Raw genomic sequence first — 17,738 nt, forward strand, 5'->3', positions numbered from 1 at the left:
TTTTTTCACGTTTTTTTACGTTTTTCTCCTTTTCGCCTCTTTTCTGGGCGTATTATTCTTCTTTTTCTTCTTTTTTTTCGTCTAATGCATACCCCATCAGTGCAGCAATGCTTATTCAATACCGCCAGCAGATGGAGACACTGGGGGATAATTTTCTAAGGATTTATACTGATTTTTCCTGTCTGAATTTGTCGCACAGAAAGTTGCAGGCCAAATATGTGTGACATTTCTGCGACTTTAGCTTCTAGAGCATTTTTACAACATTATACATAGGTGCTGAATACATAAAAAGCGACTGTTCAGCGACAGACAAGTCGCATCGGCTGAAAGTAGGCCAGAATGTCAGTCCATGTTGGAGCAGGTTTAGATACAGTCTAAAGTATAGATCTCAAAGTCTGTGCACAGAATTTAGCAAGGGCCTCGCACCTTCTGATGCATCAGGTAGGTGCACAATAGCATAGCCTAACCCTCTGTACTTTGGTCTATATTGATGCGGGACATAGACAGCCAGCTGATGACCAATCCATTAGTGCAATGGATGGCTGGAAGCATTTGTCTTTGCCTTTGCAATACCACAGAAGCAATGCATGGTCAATGTACAGCAATGACACACCTGTGTGAACAGCCAGGAGACCCCCCCCCCCCCATGTTATGTTACATAGTTACATAGTTAGTACGGTCGAAAAAAGACATATGTCCATCAAGTTCAACCAGGGAATTAAGGGGTAGGGGTGTGGCGCGATATTGGGGAAGGGATGAGATTTTATATTTCTTCATAAGCATTAATCTTATTTTGTCAATTAGGAACATTCAGCACCCACCCGCTATCAAGGCAGCTGCCTATCATGTCATGCCCTACCTGCACAGGTGTGCTGGCTACTCAAATGATCCAATTAAGGAGGCCATTTAGTCAGCAGCAGCAGAAGTCCTGTGCCTGGACGCTCCAACAGCGGCCAGACACAAGCAGAAGCAGAAGCAGCAGAAGCAGCAGCAGCACCACCTTTTGTTTTTTGGCTGCAGCAGCAGCAAGGCCCACAGGGCTGGCTAGCTGGCTAGCCAGCAAGCAGGTAGCAATGAAAGTAGGAATCTTTCTTTTTAACCCTGTAAGGGGGTGGTGCACTGTACCCGAAGATACTGCCATATCGGGTCAATGCATAGGGCGACGGAAGCAAGCTTCGAAATCGGCCCCCGTTCTCAAAAATCCATTTAATATATGGTCCCCAGATAGGGGACGTATCAGATATTAAACTGATAAGAACAGATACTACACTTGATCTTAGCCAAAAGGCCGAGAAGCGATAACCGTGAAAGGGGCGGGCCCAACAAGGTGCCCTTCATGGGCACTATCACTGCTTGCTGTCAGGGAGGCTGCCAGACAATTTTCCATGCACACTCTGGGCTGGGGGGCAGTCAACCACCAGTACACACAGCAGAACCTAAACCCATACCATTATTGCTAAGCAGCAAGACAGGGGCCCATTGCACTCCCACGGGGCCTTTTTAAATGCAATCCATAACCCGGATTTGCCAGGAACCCTTCTTACTCCTCCTACTTGCATGTGACACTGGGCTTAGGATCTGCATAGGAAACACACACACAAGCACACACCTACCTTTGTTGCCTGCAGATGCCTCCTTGGCTGTCCCCAAACGGTATCAAACCAACACCCACGGGAAGCTGTAAGCATAGAGGACATGCCTGCACCCCATTGGACTTACCTGTGTGGGTTAAACCCGGGTTATTTGACAACCTATGGCGGTGATGGTTCTGCTCAGGCAGAGCAGTGCTGATGCTCCTCATAAAGCTGTCGCTGCTGTGAAGGTTCTAGGTGACATCACAAATCCCTATGGTTACATACACAACAAAGCTGGGTTGTTGTTGTTTACACTCTGCAAGGCCTGTGGAAGTGAGTGACATCATAGCACTGTAGTTCTGAGGGTTCTAGATGGATGCAACAATCTCCTGTTGCTTCTATGAAGGCCATAATAGACGACATCACCAAACAGCTCCATAGTCACATACACAGCAAAGGAGAGATGTTGTTTACACCTAGTGATGTCAGTGGTATTGAGTGACATCACAGCACAGTGCTAAGGCTCCTGGGCCTGGACACAGCAGCGGCTGCAATATCTCAACGGAGAATACGTTTATATATATGTGTGTGTGTGCGCGTATATATATATATATATATATATATATATATATATATATATATTTCTCCGCCGAAATCACTTTTAAACCCATTTCCACCTTTTTTTCCCTTCTCTTCCTCTTACTTTTTTTTCACGTTTTTTTACGTTTTTCTCCTTTTCGCCTCTTTTCTGGGCGTATTATTCTTCTTTTTCTTCTTTTTTTTCGTCTAATGCATACCCCATCAGTGCAGCAATGCTTATTCAATACCGCCAGCAGATGGAGACACTGGGGGATAATTTTCTAAGGATTTATACTGATTTTTCCTGTCTGAATTTGTCGCACAGAAAGTTGCAGGCCAAATATGTGTGACATTTCTGCGACTTTAGCTTCTAGAGCATTTTTACAACATTATACATAGGTGCTGAATACATAAAAAGCGACTGTTCAGCGACAGACAAGTCGCATCGGCTGAAAGTAGGCCAGAATGTCAGTCCATGTTGGAGCAGGTTTAGATACAGTCTAAAGTATAGATCTCAAAGTCTGTGCACAGAATTTAGCAAGGGCCTCGCACCTTCTGATGCATCAGGTAGGTGCACAATAGCATAGCCTAACCCTCTGTACTTTGGTCTATATTGATGCGGGACATAGACAGCCAGCTGATGACCAATCCATTAGTGCAATGGATGGCTGGAAGCATTTGTCTTTGCCTTTGCAATACCACAGAAGCAATGCATGGTCAATGTACAGCAATGACACACCTGTGTGAACAGCCAGGAGACCCCCCCCCCCCCCCATGTTATGTTACATAGTTACATAGTTAGTACGGTCGAAAAAAGACATATGTCCATCAAGTTCAACCAGGGAATTAAGGGGTAGGGGTGTGGCGCGATATTGGGGAAGGGATGAGATTTTATATTTCTTCATAAGGATTAATCTTATTTTGTCAATTAGGAACATTCAGCACCCACCCGCTATCAAGGCAGCTGCCTATCATGTCATGCCCTACCTGCACAGGTGTGCTGGCTACTCAAATGAACCAATTAAGGAGGCCATTTAGTCAGCAGCAGCAGAAGTCCTGTGCCTGGACGCTCCAACAGCGGCCAGACACAAGCAGAAGCAGAAGCAGCAGAAGCAGCAGCAGCACCACCTTTTGTTTTTTGGCTGCAGCAGCAGCAAGGCCCACAGGGCTGGCTAGCTGGCTAGCCAGCAAGCAGGTAGCAATGAAAGTAGGAATCTTTCTTTTTAACCCTGTAAGGGGGTGGTGCACTGTACCCGAAGATACTGCCATATCGGGTCAATGCATAGGGCGACGGAAGCAAGCTTCGAAATCGGCCCCCGTTCTCAAAAATCCATTTAATATATGGTCCCCAGATAGGGGACGTATCAGATATTAAACTGATAAGAACAGATACTACACTTGATCTTAGCCAAAAGGCCGAGAAGCGATAACCGTGAAAGGGGCGGGCCCAACAAGGTGCCCTTCATGGGCACTATCACTGCTTGCTGTCAGGGAGGCTGCCAGACAATTTTCCATGCACACTCTGGGCTGGGGGGCAGTCAACCACCAGTACACACAGCAGAACCTAAACCCATACCATTATTGCTAAGCAGCAAGACAGGGGCCCATTGCACTCCCACGGGGCCTTTTTAAATGCAATCCATAACCCGGATTTGCCAGGAACCCTTCTTACTCCTCCTACTTGCATGTGACACTGGGCTTAGGATCTGCATAGGAAACACACACACAAGCACACACCTACCTTTGTTGCCTGCAGATGCCTCCTTGGCTGTCCCCAAACGGTATCAAACCAACACCCACGGGAAGCTGTAAGCATAGAGGACATGCCTGCACCCCATTGGACTTACCTGTGTGGGTTAAACCCGGGTTATTTGACAACCTATGGCGGTGATGGTTCTGCTCAGGCAGAGCAGTGCTGATGCTCCTCATAAAGCTGTCGCTGCTGTGAAGGTTCTAGGTGACATCACAAATCCCTATGGTTACATACACAACAAAGCTGGGTTGTTGTTGTTTACACTCTGCAAGGCCTGTGGAAGTGAGTGACATCATAGCACTGTAGTTCTGAGGGTTCTAGATGGATGCAACAATCTCCTGTTGCTTCTATGAAGGCCATAATAGACGACATCACCAAACAGCTCCATAGTCACATACACAGCAAAGGAGAGATGTTGTTTACACCTAGTGATGTCAGTGGTATTGAGTGACATCACAGCACAGTGCTAAGGCTCCTGGGCCTGGACACAGCAGCGGCTGCAATATCTCAACGGAGAATACGTTTATATATATATGTGTGTGTGTGCGCGTATATATATATATATATATATATATATATATATATATATATATATATTTCTCCGCCGAAATCACTTTTAAACCCATTTCCACCTTTTTTTCCCTTCTCTTTCTCTTACTTTTTTTTCACGTTTTTTTACGTTTTTCTCCTTTTCGCCTCTTTTCTGGGCGTATTATTCTTCTTTTTCTTCTTTTTTTTCGTCTAATGCATACCCCATCAGTGCAGCAATGCTTATTCAATACCGCCAGCAGATGGAGACACTGGGGGATAATTTTCTAAGGATTTATACTGATTTTTCCTGTCTGAATTTGTCGCACAGAAAGTTGCAGGCCAAATATGTGTGACATTTCTGCGACTTTAGCTTCTAGAGCATTTTTACAACATTATACATAGGTGCTGAATACATAAAAAGCGACTGTTCAGCGACAGACAAGTCGCATCGGCTGAAAGTAGGCCAGAATGTCAGTCCATGTTGGAGCAGGTTTAGATACAGTCTAAAGTATAGATCTCAAAGTCTGTGCACAGAATTTAGCAAGGGCCTCGCACCTTCTGATGCATCAGGTAGGTGCACAATAGCATAGCCTAACCCTCTGTACTTTGGTCTATATTGATGCGGGACATAGACAGCCAGCTGATGACCAATCCATTAGTGCAATGGATGGCTGGAAGCATTTGTCTTTGCCTTTGCAATACCACAGAAGCAATGCATGGTCAATGTACAGCAATGACACACCTGTGTGAACAGCCAGGAGACCCCCCCCCCCCCCCCCCATGTTATGTTACATAGTTACATAGTTAGTACGGTCGAAAAAAGACATATGTCCATCAAGTTCAACCAGGGAATTAAGGGGTAGGGGTGTGGCGCGATATTGGGGAAGGGATGAGATTTTATATTTCTTCATAAGCATTAATCTTATTTTGTCAATTAGGAACATTCAGCACCCACCCGCTATCAAGGCAGCTGCCTATCATGTCATGCCCTACCTGCACAGGTGTGCTGGCTACTCAAATGATCCAATTAAGGAGGCCATTTAGTCAGCAGCAGCAGAAGTCCTGTGCCTGGACGCTCCAACAGCGGCCAGACACAAGCAGAAGCAGAAGCAGCAGAAGCAGCAGCAGCACCACCTTTTGTTTTTTGGCTGCAGCAGCAGCAAGGCCCACAGGGCTGGCTAGCTGGCTAGCCAGCAAGCAGGTAGCAATGAAAGTAGGAATCTTTCTTTTTAACCCTGTAAGGGGGTGGTGCACTGTACCCGAAGATACTGCCATATCGGGTCAATGCATAGGGCGACGGAAGCAAGCTTCGAAATCGGCCCCCGTTCTCAAAAATCCATTTAATATATGGTCCCCAGATAGGGGACGTATCAGATATTAAACTGATAAGAACAGATACTACACTTGATCTTAGCCAAAAGGCCGAGAAGCGATAACCGTGAAAGGGGCGGGCCCAACAAGGTGCCCTTCATGGGCACTATCACTGCTTGCTGTCAGGGAGGCTGCCAGACAATTTTCCATGCACACTCTGGGCTGGGGGGCAGTCAACCACCAGTACACACAGCAGAACCTAAACCCATACCATTATTGCTAAGCAGCAAGACAGGGGCCCATTGCACTCCCACGGGGCCTTTTTAAATGCAATCCATAACCCGGATTTGCCAGGAACCCTTCTTACTCCTCCTACTTGCATGTGACACTGGGCTTAGGATCTGCATAGGAAACACACACACAAGCACACACCTACCTTTGTTGCCTGCAGATGCCTCCTTGGCTGTCCCCAAACGGTATCAAACCAACACCCACGGGAAGCTGTAAGCATAGAGGACATGCCTGCACCCCATTGGACTTACCTGTGTGGGTTAAACCCGGGTTATTTGACAACCTATGGCGGTGATGGTTCTGCTCAGGCAGAGCAGTGCTGATGCTCCTCATAAAGCTGTCGCTGCTGTGAAGGTTCTAGGTGACATCACAAATCCCTATGGTTACATACACAACAAAGCTGGGTTGTTGTTGTTTACACTCTGCAAGGCCTGTGGAAGTGAGTGACATCATAGCACTGTAGTTCTGAGGGTTCTAGATGGATGCAACAATCTCCTGTTGCTTCTATGAAGGCCATAATAGACGACATCACCAAACAGCTCCATAGTCACATACACAGCAAAGGAGAGATGTTGTTTACACCTAGTGATGTCAGTGGTATTGAGTGACATCACAGCACAGTGCTAAGGCTCCTGGGCCTGGACACAGCAGCGGCTGCAATATCTCAACGGAGAATACGTTTATATATATGTGTGTTAGTGCGCGTATATATATATATATATATATATATATATATATATATATATATTTCTCCGCCGAAATCACTTTTAAACCCATTTCCACCTTTTTTTCCCTTCTCTTCCTCTTACTTTTTTTTCACGTTTTTTTACGTTTTTCTCCTTTTCGCCTCTTTTCTGGGCGTATTATTCTTCTTTTTCTTCTTTTTTTTCGTCTAATGCATACCCCATCAGTGCAGCAATGCTTATTCAATACCGCCAGCAGATGGAGACACTGGGGGATAATTTTCTAAGGATTTATACTGATTTTTCCTGTCTGAATTTGTCGCACAGAAAGTTGCAGGCCAAATATGTGTGACATTTCTGCGACTTTAGCTTCTAGAGCATTTTTACAACATTATACATAGGTGCTGAATACATAAAAAGCGACTGTTCAGCGACAGACAAGTCGCATCGGCTGAAAGTAGGCCAGAATGTCAGTCCATGTTGGAGCAGGTTTAGATACAGTCTAAAGTATAGATCTCAAAGTCTGTGCACAGAATTTAGCAAGGGCCTCGCACCTTCTGATGCATCAGGTAGGTGCACAATAGCATAGCCTAACCCTCTGTACTTTGGTCTATATTGATGCGGGACATAGACAGCCAGCTGATGACCAATCCATTAGTGCAATGGATGGCTGGAAGCATTTGTCTTTGCCTTTGCAATACCACAGAAGCAATGCATGGTCAATGTACAGCAATGACACACCTGTGTGAACAGCCAGGAGACCCCCCCCCCCCCCCCCCCATGTTATGTTACATAGTTACATAGTTAGTACGGTCGAAAAAAGACATATGTCCATCAAGTTCAACCAGGGAATTAAGGGGTAGGGGTGTGGCGCGATATTGGGGAAGGGATGAGATTTTATATTTCTTCATAAGCATTAATCTTATTTTGTCAATTAGGAACATTCAGCACCCACCCGCTATCAAGGCAGCTGCCTATCATGTCATGCCCTACCTGCACAGGTGTGCTGGCTACTCAAATGATCCAATTAAGGAGGCCATTTAGTCAGCAGCAGCAGAAGTCCTGTGCCTGGACGCTCCAACAGCGGCCAGACACAAGCAGAAGCAGAAGCAGCAGAAGCAGCAGCAGCACCACCTTTTGTTTTTTGGCTGCAGCAGCAGCAAGGCCCACAGGGCTGGCTAGCTGGCTAGCCAGCAAGCAGGTAGCAATGAAAGTAGGAATCTTTCTTTTTAACCCTGTAAGGGGGTGGTGCACTGTACCCGAAGATACTGCCATATCGGGTCAATGCATAGGGCGACGGAAGCAAGCTTCGAAATCGGCCCCCGTTCTCAAAAATCCATTTAATATATGGTCCCCAGATAGGGGACGTATCAGATATTAAACTGATAAGAACAGATACTACACTTGATCTTAGCCAAAAGGCCGAGAAGCGATAACCGTGAAAGGGGCGGGCCCAACAAGGTGCCCTTCATGGGCACTATCACTGCTTGCTGTCAGGGAGGCTGCCAGACAATTTTCCATGCACACTCTGGGCTGGGGGGCAGTCAACCACCAGTACACACAGCAGAACCTAAACCCATACCATTATTGCTAAGCAGCAAGACAGGGGCCCATTGCACTCCCACGGGGCCTTTTTAAATGCAATCCATAACCCGGATTTGCCAGGAACCCTTCTTACTCCTCCTACTTGCATGTGACACTGGGCTTAGGATCTGCATAGGAAACACACACACAAGCACACACCTACCTTTGTTGCCTGCAGATGCCTCCTTGGCTGTCCCCAAACGGTATCAAACCAACACCCACGGGAAGCTGTAAGCATAGAGGACATGCCTGCACCCCATTGGACTTACCTGTGTGGGTTAAACCCGGGTTATTTGACAACCTATGGCGGTGATGGTTCTGCTCAGGCAGAGCAGTGCTGATGCTCCTCATAAAGCTGTCGCTGCTGTGAAGGTTCTAGGTGACATCACAAATCCCTATGGTTACATACACAACAAAGCTGGGTTGTTGTTGTTTACACTCTGCAAGGCCTGTGGAAGTGAGTGACATCATAGCACTGTAGTTCTGAGGGTTCTAGATGGATGCAACAATCTCCTGTTGCTTCTATGAAGGCCATAATAGACGACATCACCAAACAGCTCCATAGTCACATACACAGCAAAGGAGAGATGTTGTTTACACCTAGTGATGTCAGTGGTATTGAGTGACATCACAGCACAGTGCTAAGGCTCCTGGGCCTGGACACAGCAGCGGCTGCAATATCTCAACGGAGAATACGTTTATATATATGTGTGTGTGTGCGCGTATATATATATATATATATATATATATATATATATATATATATTTCTCCGCCGAAATCACTTTTAAACCCATTTCCACCTTTTTTTCCCTTCTCTTCCTCTTACTTTTTTTTCACGTTTTTTTACGTTTTTCTCCTTTTCGCCTCTTTTCTGGGCGTATTATTCTTCTTTTTCTTCTTTTTTTTCGTCTAATGCATACCCCATCAGTGCAGCAATGCTTATTCAATACCGCCAGCAGATGGAGACACTGGGGGATAATTTTCTAAGGATTTATACTGATTTTTCCTGTCTGAATTTGTCGCACAGAAAGTTGCAGGCCAAATATGTGTGACATTTCTGCGACTTTAGCTTCTAGAGCATTTTTACAACATTATACATAGGTGCTGAATACATAAAAAGCGACTGTTCAGCGACAGACAAGTCGCATCGGCTGAAAGTAGGCCAGAATGTCAGTCCATGTTGGAGCAGGTTTAGATACAGTCTAAAGTATAGATCTCAAAGTCTGTGCACAGAATTTAGCAAGGGCCTCGCACCTTCTGATGCATCAGGTAGGTGCACAATAGCATAGCCTAACCCTCTGTACTTTGGTCTATATTGATGCGGGACATAGACAGCCAGCTGATGACCAATCCATTAGTGCAATGGATGGCTGGAAGCATTTGTCTTTGCCTTTGCAATACCACAGAAGCAATGCATGGTCAATGTACAGCAATGACACACCTGTGTGAACAGCCAGGAGACCCCCCCCCCCCCCCATGTTATGTTACATAGTTACATAGTTAGTACGGTCGAAAAAAGACATATGTCCATCAAGTTCAACCAGGGAATTAAGGGGTAGGGGTGTGGCGCGATATTGGGGAAGGGATGAGATTTTATATTTCTTCATAAGCATTAATCTTATTTTGTCAATTAGGAACATTCAGCACCCACCCGCTATCAAGGCAGCTGCCTATCATGTCATGCCCTACCTGCACAGGTGTGCTGGCTACTCAAATGATCCAATTAAGGAGGCCATTTAGTCAGCAGCAGCAGAAGTCCTGTGCCTGGACGCTCCAACAGCGGCCAGACACAAGCAGAAGCAGAAGCAGCAGAAGCAGCAGCAGCACCACCTTTTGTTTTTTGGCTGCAGCAGCAGCAAGGCCCACAGGGCTGGCTAGCTGGCTAGCCAGCAAGCAGGTAGCAATGAAAGTAGGAATCTTTCTTTTTAACCCTGTAAGGGGGTGGTGCACTGTACCCGAAGATACTGCCATATCGGGTCAATGCATAGGGCGACGGAAGCAAGCTTCGAAATCGGCCCCCGTTCTCAAAAATCCATTTAATATATGGTCCCCAGATAGGGGACGTATCAGATATTAAACTGATAAGAACAGATACTACACTTGATCTTAGCCAAAAGGCCGAGAAGCGATAACCGTGAAAGGGGCGGGCCCAACAAGGTGCCCTTCATGGGCACTATCACTGCTTGCTGTCAGGGAGGCTGCCAGACAATTTTCCATGCACACTCTGGGCTGGGGGGCAGTCAACCACCAGTACACACAGCAGAACCTAAACCCATACCATTATTGCTAAGCAGCAAGACAGGGGCCCATTGCACTCCCACGGGGCCTTTTTAAATACAATCCATAACCTGGATTTGCCAGGAACCCTTCTTACTCCTCCTACTTGCATGTGACACTGGGCTTAGGATCTGCATAGGAAACACACACACAAGCACACACCTACCTTTGTTGCCTGCAGATGCCTCCTTGGCTGTCCCCAAACGGTATCAAACCAACACCCACGGGAAGCTGTAAGCATAGAGGACATGCCTGCACCCCATTGGACTTACCTGTGTGGGTTAAACCCGGGTTATTTGACAACCTATGGCGGTGATGGTTCTGCTCAGGCAGAGCAGTGCTGATGCTCCTCATAAAGCTGTCGCTGCTGTGAAGGTTCTAGGTGACATCACAAATCCCTATGGTTACATACACAACAAAGCTGGGTTGTTGTTGTTTACACTCTGCAAGGCCTGTGGAAGTGAGTGACATCATAGCACTGTAGTTCTGAGGGTTCTAGATGGATGCAACAATCTCCTGTTGCTTCTATGAAGGCCATAATAGACGACATCACCAAACAGCTCCATAGTCACATACACAGCAAAGGAGAGATGTTGTTTACACCTAGTGATGTCAGTGGTATTGAGTGACATCACAGCACAGTGCTAAGGCTCCTGGGCCTGGACACAGCAGCGGCTGCAATATCTCAACGGAGAATACGTTTATATATATGTGTGTGTGTGCGCGTATATATATATATATATATATATATATATATATATATATATATATATATATATATATTTCTCCGCCGAAATCACTTTTAAACCCATTTCCACCTTTTTTTCCCTTCTCTTCCTCTTACTTTTTTTTCACGTTTTTTTACGTTTTTCTCCTTTTCGCCTCTTTTCTGGGCGTATTATTCTTCTTTTTCTTCTTTTTTTTCGTCTAATGCATACCCCATCAGTGCAGCAATGCTTATTCAATACCGCCAGCAGATGGAGACACTGGGGGATAATTTTCTAAGGATTTATACTGATTTTTCCTGTCTGAATTTGTCGCACAGAAAGTTGCAGGCCAAATATGTGTGACATTTCTGCGACTTTAGCTTCTAGAGCATTTTTACAACATTATACATAGGTGCTGAATACATAAAAAGCGACTGTTCAGCGACAGACAAGTCGCATCGGCTGAAAGTAGGCCAGAATGTCAGTCCATGTTGGAGCAGGTTTAGATACAGTCTAAAGTATAGATCTCAAAGTCTGTGCACAGAATTTAGCAAGGGCCTCGCACCTTCTGATGCATCAGGTAGGTGCACAATAGCATAGCCTAACCCTCTGTACTTTGGTCTATATTGATGCGGGACATAGACAGCCAGCTGATGACCAATCCATTAGTGCAATGGATGGCTGGAAGCATTTGTCTTTGCCTTTGCAATACCACAGAAGCAATGCATGGTCAATGTACAGCAATGACACACCTGTGTGAACAGCCAGGAGACCCCCCCCCCCCCATGTTATGTTACATAGTTACATAGTTAGTACGGTCGAAAAAAGACATATGTCCATCAAGTTCAACCAGGGAATTAAGGGGTAGGGGTGTGGCGCGATATTGGGGAAGGGATGAGATTTTATATTTCTTCATAAGCATTAATCTTATTTTGTCAATTAGGAACATTCAGCACCCACCCGCTATCAAGGCAGCTGCCTATCATGTCATGCCCTACCTGCACAGGTGTGCTGGCTACTCAAATGATCCAATTAAGGAGGCCATTTAGTCAGCAGCAGCAGAAGTCCTGTGCCTGGACGCTCCAACAGCGGCCAGACACAAGCAGAAGCAGAAGCAGCAGCAGCAGCACCACCTTTTGTTTTTTGGCTGCAGCAGCAGCAAGGCCCACAGGGCTGGCTAGCTGGCTAGCCAGCAAGCAGGTAGCAATGAAAGTAGGAATCTTTCTTTTTAACCCTGTAAGGGGGTGGTGCACTGTACCCGAAGATACTGCCATATCGGGTCAATGCATAGGGCGACGGAAGCAAGCTTCGAAATCGGCCCCCGTTCTCAAAAATCCATTTAATATATGGTCCCCAGATAGGGGACATATCAGATATTAAACTGATAAGAACAGATACTACACTTGATCTTAGCCAAAAGGCCGAGAAGCGATAACCGTGAAAGGGGCGGGCCCAACAAGGTGCCCTTCATGGGCACTATCACTGCTTGCTGTCAGGGAGGCTGCCAGACAATTTTCCATGCACACTCTGGGCTGGGGGGCAGTCAACCACCAGTACACACAGCAGAACCTAAACCCATACCATTATTGCTAAGCAGCAAGACAGGGGCCCATTGCACTCCCACGGGGCCTTTTTAAATGCAATCCATAACCCGGATTTGCCAGGAACCCTTCTTACTCCTCCTACTTGCATGTGACACTGGGCTTAGGATCTGCATAGGAAACACACACACAAGCACACACCTACCTTTGTTGCCTGCAGATGCCTCCTTGGCTGTCCCCAAACGGTATCAAACCAACACCCACGGGAAGCTGTAAGCATAGAGGACATGCCTGCACCCCATTGGACTTACCTGTGTGGGTTAAACCCGGGTTATTTGACAACCTATGGCGGTGATGGTTCTGCTCAGGCAGAGGTGCTGATGCTCCTCATAAAGCTGTCGCTGCTGTGAAGGTTCTAGGTGACATCACAAATCCCTATGGTTACATACACAACAAAGCTGGGTTGTTGTTGTTTACACTCTGCAAGGCCTGTGGAAGTGAGTGACATCATAGCACTGTAGTTCTGAGGGTTCTAGATGGATGCAACAATCTCCTGTTGCTTCTATGAAGGCCATAATAGACGACATCACCAAACAGCTCCATAGTCACATACACAGCAAAGGAGAGATGTTGTTTACACCTAGTGATGTCAGTGGTATTGAGTGACATCACAGCACAGTGCTAAGGCTCCTGGGCCTGGACACAGCAGCGGCTGCAATATCTCAACGGAGAATACGTTTATATATATGTGTGTGTGTGCGCGTATATATATATATATATATATATATATATATATATATATATATATTTCTCCGCCGAAATCACTTTTAAACCCATTTCCACCTTTTTTTCCCTTCTCTTCCTCTTACTTTTTTTTCACGTTTTTTTACGTTTTTCTCCTTTTCGCCTCTTTTCTGGGCGTATTATTCTTCTTTTTCTTCTTTTTTTTCGTCTAATGCATACCCCATCAGTGCAGCAATGCTTATTCAATACCGCCAGCAGATGGAGACACTGGGGGATAATTTTCTAAGGATTTATACTGATTTTTCCTGTCTGAATTTGTCGCACAGAAAGTTGCAGGCCAAATATGTGTGACATTTCTGCGACTTTAGCTTCTAGAGCATTTTTACAACATTATACATAGGTGCTGAATACATAAAAAGCGACTGTTCAGCGACAGACAAGTCGCATCGGCTGAAAGTAGGCCAGAATGTCAGTCCATGTTGGAGCAGGTTTAGATACAGTCTAAAGTATAGATCTCAAAGTCTGTGCACAGAATTTAGCAAGGGCCTCGCACCTTCTGATGCATCAGGTAGGTGCACAATAGCATAGCCTAACCCTCTGTACTTTGGTCTATATTGATGCGGGACATAGACAGCCAGCTGATGACCAATCCATTAGTGCAATGGATGGCTGGAAGCATTTGTCTTTGCCTTTGCAATACCACAGAAGCAATGCATGGTCAATGTACAGCAATGACACACCTGTGTGAACAGCCAGGAGACCCCCCCCCCCATGTTATGTTACATAGTTACATAGTTAGTACGGTCGAAAAAAGACATATGTCCATCAAGTTCAACCAGGGAATTAAGGGGTAGGGGTGTGGCGCGATATTGGGGAAGGGATGAGATTTTATATTTCTTCATAAGCATTAATCTTATTTTGTCAATTAGGAACATTCAGCACCCACCCGCTATCAAGGCAGCTGCCTATCATGTCATGCCCTACCTGCACAGGTGTGCTGGCTACTCAAATGATCCAATTAAGGAGGCCATTTAGTCAGCAGCAGCAGAAGTCCTGTGCCTGGACGCTCCAACAGCGGCCAGACACAAGCAGAAGCAGAAGCAGCAGAAGCAGCAGCAGCACCACCTTTTGTTTTTTGGCTGCAGCAGCAGCAAGGCCCACAGGGCTGGCTAGCTGGCTAGCCAGCAAGCAGGTAGCAATGAAAGTAGGAATCTTTCTTTTTAACCCTGTAAGGGGGTGGTGCACTGTACCCGAAGATACTGCCATATCGGGTCAATGCATAGGGCGACGGAAGCAAGCTTCGAAATCGGCCCCCGTTCTCAAAAATCCATTTAATATATGGTCCCCAGATAGGGGACGTATCAGATATTAAACTGATAAGAACAGATACTACACTTGATCTTAGCCAAAAGGCCGAGAAGCGATAACCGTGAAAGGGGCGGGCCCAACAAGGTGCCCTTCATGGGCACTATCACTGCTTGCTGTCAGGGAGGCTGCTAGACAATTTTCCATGCACACTCTGGGCTGGGGGGCAGTCAACCACCAGTACACACAGCAGAACCTAAACCCATACCATTATTGCTAAGCAGCAAGACAGGGGCCCATTGCACTCCCACGGGGCCTTTTTAAATGCAATCCATAACCCGGATTTGCCAGGAACCCTTCTTACTCCTCCTACTTGCATGTGACACTGGGCTTAGGATCTGCATAGGAAACACACACACAAGCACACACCTACCTTTGTTGCCTGCAGATGCCTCCTTGGCTGTCCCCAAACGGTATCAAACCAACACCCACGGGAAGCTGTAAGCATAGAGGACATGCCTGCACCCCATTGGACTTACCTGTGTGGGTTAAACCCGGGTTATTTGACAACCTATGGCGGTGATGGTTCTGCTCAGGCAGAGCAGTGCTGATGCTCCTCATAAAGCTGTCGCTGCTGTGAAGGTTCTAGGTGACATCACAAATCCCTATGGTTACATACACAACAAAGCTGGGTTGTTGTTGTTTACACTCTGCAAGGCCTGTGGAAGTGAGTGACATCATAGCACTGTAGTTCTGAGGGTTCTAGATGGATGCAACAATCTCCTGTTGCTTCTATGAAGGCCATAATAGACGACATCACCAAACAGCTCCATAGTCACATACACAGCAAAGGAGAGATGTTGTTTACACCTAGTGATGTCAGTGGTATTGAGTGACATCACAGCACAGTGCTAAGGCTCCTGGGCCTGGACACAGCAGCGGCTGCAATATCTCAACGGAGAATACGTTTATATATATGTGTGTGTGTGTGCGCATATATATATATATATATATATATATATATATATATATTTCTCCGCCGAAATCACTTTTAAACCCATTTCCACCTTTTTTTTCCCTTCTCTTCCTCTTACTTTTTTTTCACGTTTTTTTACGTTTTTCTCCTTTTCGCCTCTTTTCTGGGCGTATTATTCTTCTTTTTCTTCTTTTTTTTCGTCTAATGCATACCCCATCAGTGCAGCAATGCTTATTCAATACCGCCAGCAGATGGAGACACTGGGGGATAATTTTCTAAGGATTTATACTGATTTTTCCTGTCTGAATTTGTCGCACAGAAAGTTGCAGGCCAAATATGTGTGACATTTCTGCGACTTTAGCTTCTAGAGCATTTTTACAACATTATACATAGGTGCTGAATACATAAAAAGCGACTGTTCAGCGACAGACAAGTCGCATCGGCTGAAAGTAGGCCAGAATGTCAGTCCATGTTGGAGCAGGTTTAGATACAGTCTAAAGTATAGATCTCAAAGTCTGTGCACAGAATTTAGCAAGGGCCTCGCACCTTCTGATGCATCAGGTAGGTGCACAATAGCATAGCCTAACCCTCTGTACTTTGGTCTATATTGATGCGGGACATAGACAGCCAGCTGATGACCAATCCATTAGTGCAATGGATGGCTGGAAGCATTTGTCTTTGCCTTTGCAATACCACAGAAGCAATGCATGGTCAATGTACAGCAATGACACACCTGTGTGAACAGCCAGGAGACACCCCCCCCCCCCCACCATGTTATGTTACATAGTTACATAGTTAGTACGGTCGAAAAAAGACATATGTCCATCAAGTTCAACCAGGGAATTAAGGGGTAGGGGTGTGGCGCGATATTGGGGAAGGGATGAGATTTTATATTTCTTCATAAGCATTAATCTTATTTTGTCAATTAGGAACATTCAGCACCCACCCGCTATCAAGGCAGCTGCCTATCATGTCATGCCCTACCTGCACAGGTGTGCTGGCTACTCAAATGATCCAATTAAGGAGGCCATTTAGTCAGCAGCAGCAGAAGTCCTGTGCCTGGACGCTCCAACAGCGGCCAGACACAAGCAGAAGCAGAAGCAGCAGAAGCAGCAGCAGCACCACCTTTTGGTTTTTGGCTGCAGCAGCAGCAAGGCCCACAGGGCTGGCTAGCTGGCTAGCCAGCAAGCAGGTAGCAATGAAAGTAGGAATCTTTCTTTTTAACCCTGTAAGGGGGTGGTGCACTGTACCCGAAGATACTGCCATATCGGGTCAATGCATAGGGCGACGGAAGCAAGCTTCGAAATCGGCCCCCGTTCTCAAAAATCCATTTAATATATGGTCCCCAGATAGGGGACGTATCAGATATTAAACTGATAAGAACAGATACTACACTTGATCTTAGCCAAAAGGCCGAGAAGCGATAACCGTGAAAGGGGCGGGCCCAACAAGGTGCCCTTCATGGGCACTATCACTGCTTGCTGTCAGGGAGGCTGCCAGACAATTTTCCATGCACACTCTGGGCTGGGGGGCAGTCAACCACCAGTACACACAGCAGAACCTAAACCCATACCATTATTGCTAAGCAGCAAGACAGGGGCCCATTGCACTCCCACGGGGCCTTTTTAAATGCAATCCATAACCCGGATTTGCCAGGAACCCTTCTTACTCCTCCTACTTGCATGTGACACTGGGCTTAGGATCTGCATAGGAAACACACACACAAGCACACACCTACCTTTGTTGCCTGCAGATGCCTCCTTGGCTGTCCCCAAACGGTATCAAACCAACACCCACGGGAAGCTGTAAGCATAGAGGACATGCCTGCACCCCATTGGACTTACCTGTGTGGGTTAAACCCGGGTTATTTGACAACCTATG

The 17,738-nt window shown here is 46.1% G+C and overlaps 8 non-coding genes across 8 annotated transcripts; all 8 read right to left on the reverse strand.

The window, feature by feature from the left end:
• Positions 1 to 1,109: 1,109 nt before the first annotated feature.
• On the reverse strand, positions 1,110 to 1,300 carry LOC130312486 (U2 spliceosomal RNA). The gene has a single exon (XR_008860601.1). It is a non-coding gene; the product is annotated as a U2 spliceosomal RNA (small nuclear RNA).
• Positions 1,301 to 3,390: 2,090 nt separating this feature from the next.
• Positions 3,391 to 3,581, reverse strand: LOC130312487 (U2 spliceosomal RNA). The gene has a single exon (XR_008860602.1). It is a non-coding gene; the product is annotated as a U2 spliceosomal RNA (small nuclear RNA).
• A 2,099-nt stretch (positions 3,582 to 5,680) lies between these two features.
• Positions 5,681 to 5,871, reverse strand: LOC130312488 (U2 spliceosomal RNA). Its single transcript, XR_008860603.1, has one exon. It is a non-coding gene; the product is annotated as a U2 spliceosomal RNA (small nuclear RNA).
• A 2,094-nt stretch (positions 5,872 to 7,965) lies between these two features.
• On the reverse strand, positions 7,966 to 8,156 carry LOC130312491 (U2 spliceosomal RNA). The gene has a single exon (XR_008860605.1). It is a non-coding gene; the product is annotated as a U2 spliceosomal RNA (small nuclear RNA).
• Positions 8,157 to 10,246: 2,090 nt separating this feature from the next.
• On the reverse strand, positions 10,247 to 10,437 carry LOC130312492 (U2 spliceosomal RNA). Its single transcript, XR_008860606.1, has one exon. It is a non-coding gene; the product is annotated as a U2 spliceosomal RNA (small nuclear RNA).
• Positions 10,438 to 12,533: 2,096 nt separating this feature from the next.
• LOC130312650 (U2 spliceosomal RNA) lies at positions 12,534 to 12,724 on the reverse strand. The gene has a single exon (XR_008860747.1). It is a non-coding gene; the product is annotated as a U2 spliceosomal RNA (small nuclear RNA).
• Positions 12,725 to 14,810: 2,086 nt separating this feature from the next.
• LOC130312493 (U2 spliceosomal RNA) lies at positions 14,811 to 15,001 on the reverse strand. The gene has a single exon (XR_008860607.1). It is a non-coding gene; the product is annotated as a U2 spliceosomal RNA (small nuclear RNA).
• Positions 15,002 to 17,091: 2,090 nt separating this feature from the next.
• On the reverse strand, positions 17,092 to 17,282 carry LOC130312494 (U2 spliceosomal RNA). Its single transcript, XR_008860608.1, has one exon. It is a non-coding gene; the product is annotated as a U2 spliceosomal RNA (small nuclear RNA).
• Between the last annotated feature and the right edge of the window lie 456 nt (positions 17,283 to 17,738).

The sequence above is a fragment of the Hyla sarda genome, unplaced genomic scaffold (assembly GCF_029499605.1).
Source record: "Hyla sarda isolate aHylSar1 unplaced genomic scaffold, aHylSar1.hap1 scaffold_172, whole genome shotgun sequence".
In the NCBI taxonomy this organism is placed as follows: Eukaryota; Metazoa; Chordata; class Amphibia; order Anura; family Hylidae; genus Hyla; species Hyla sarda.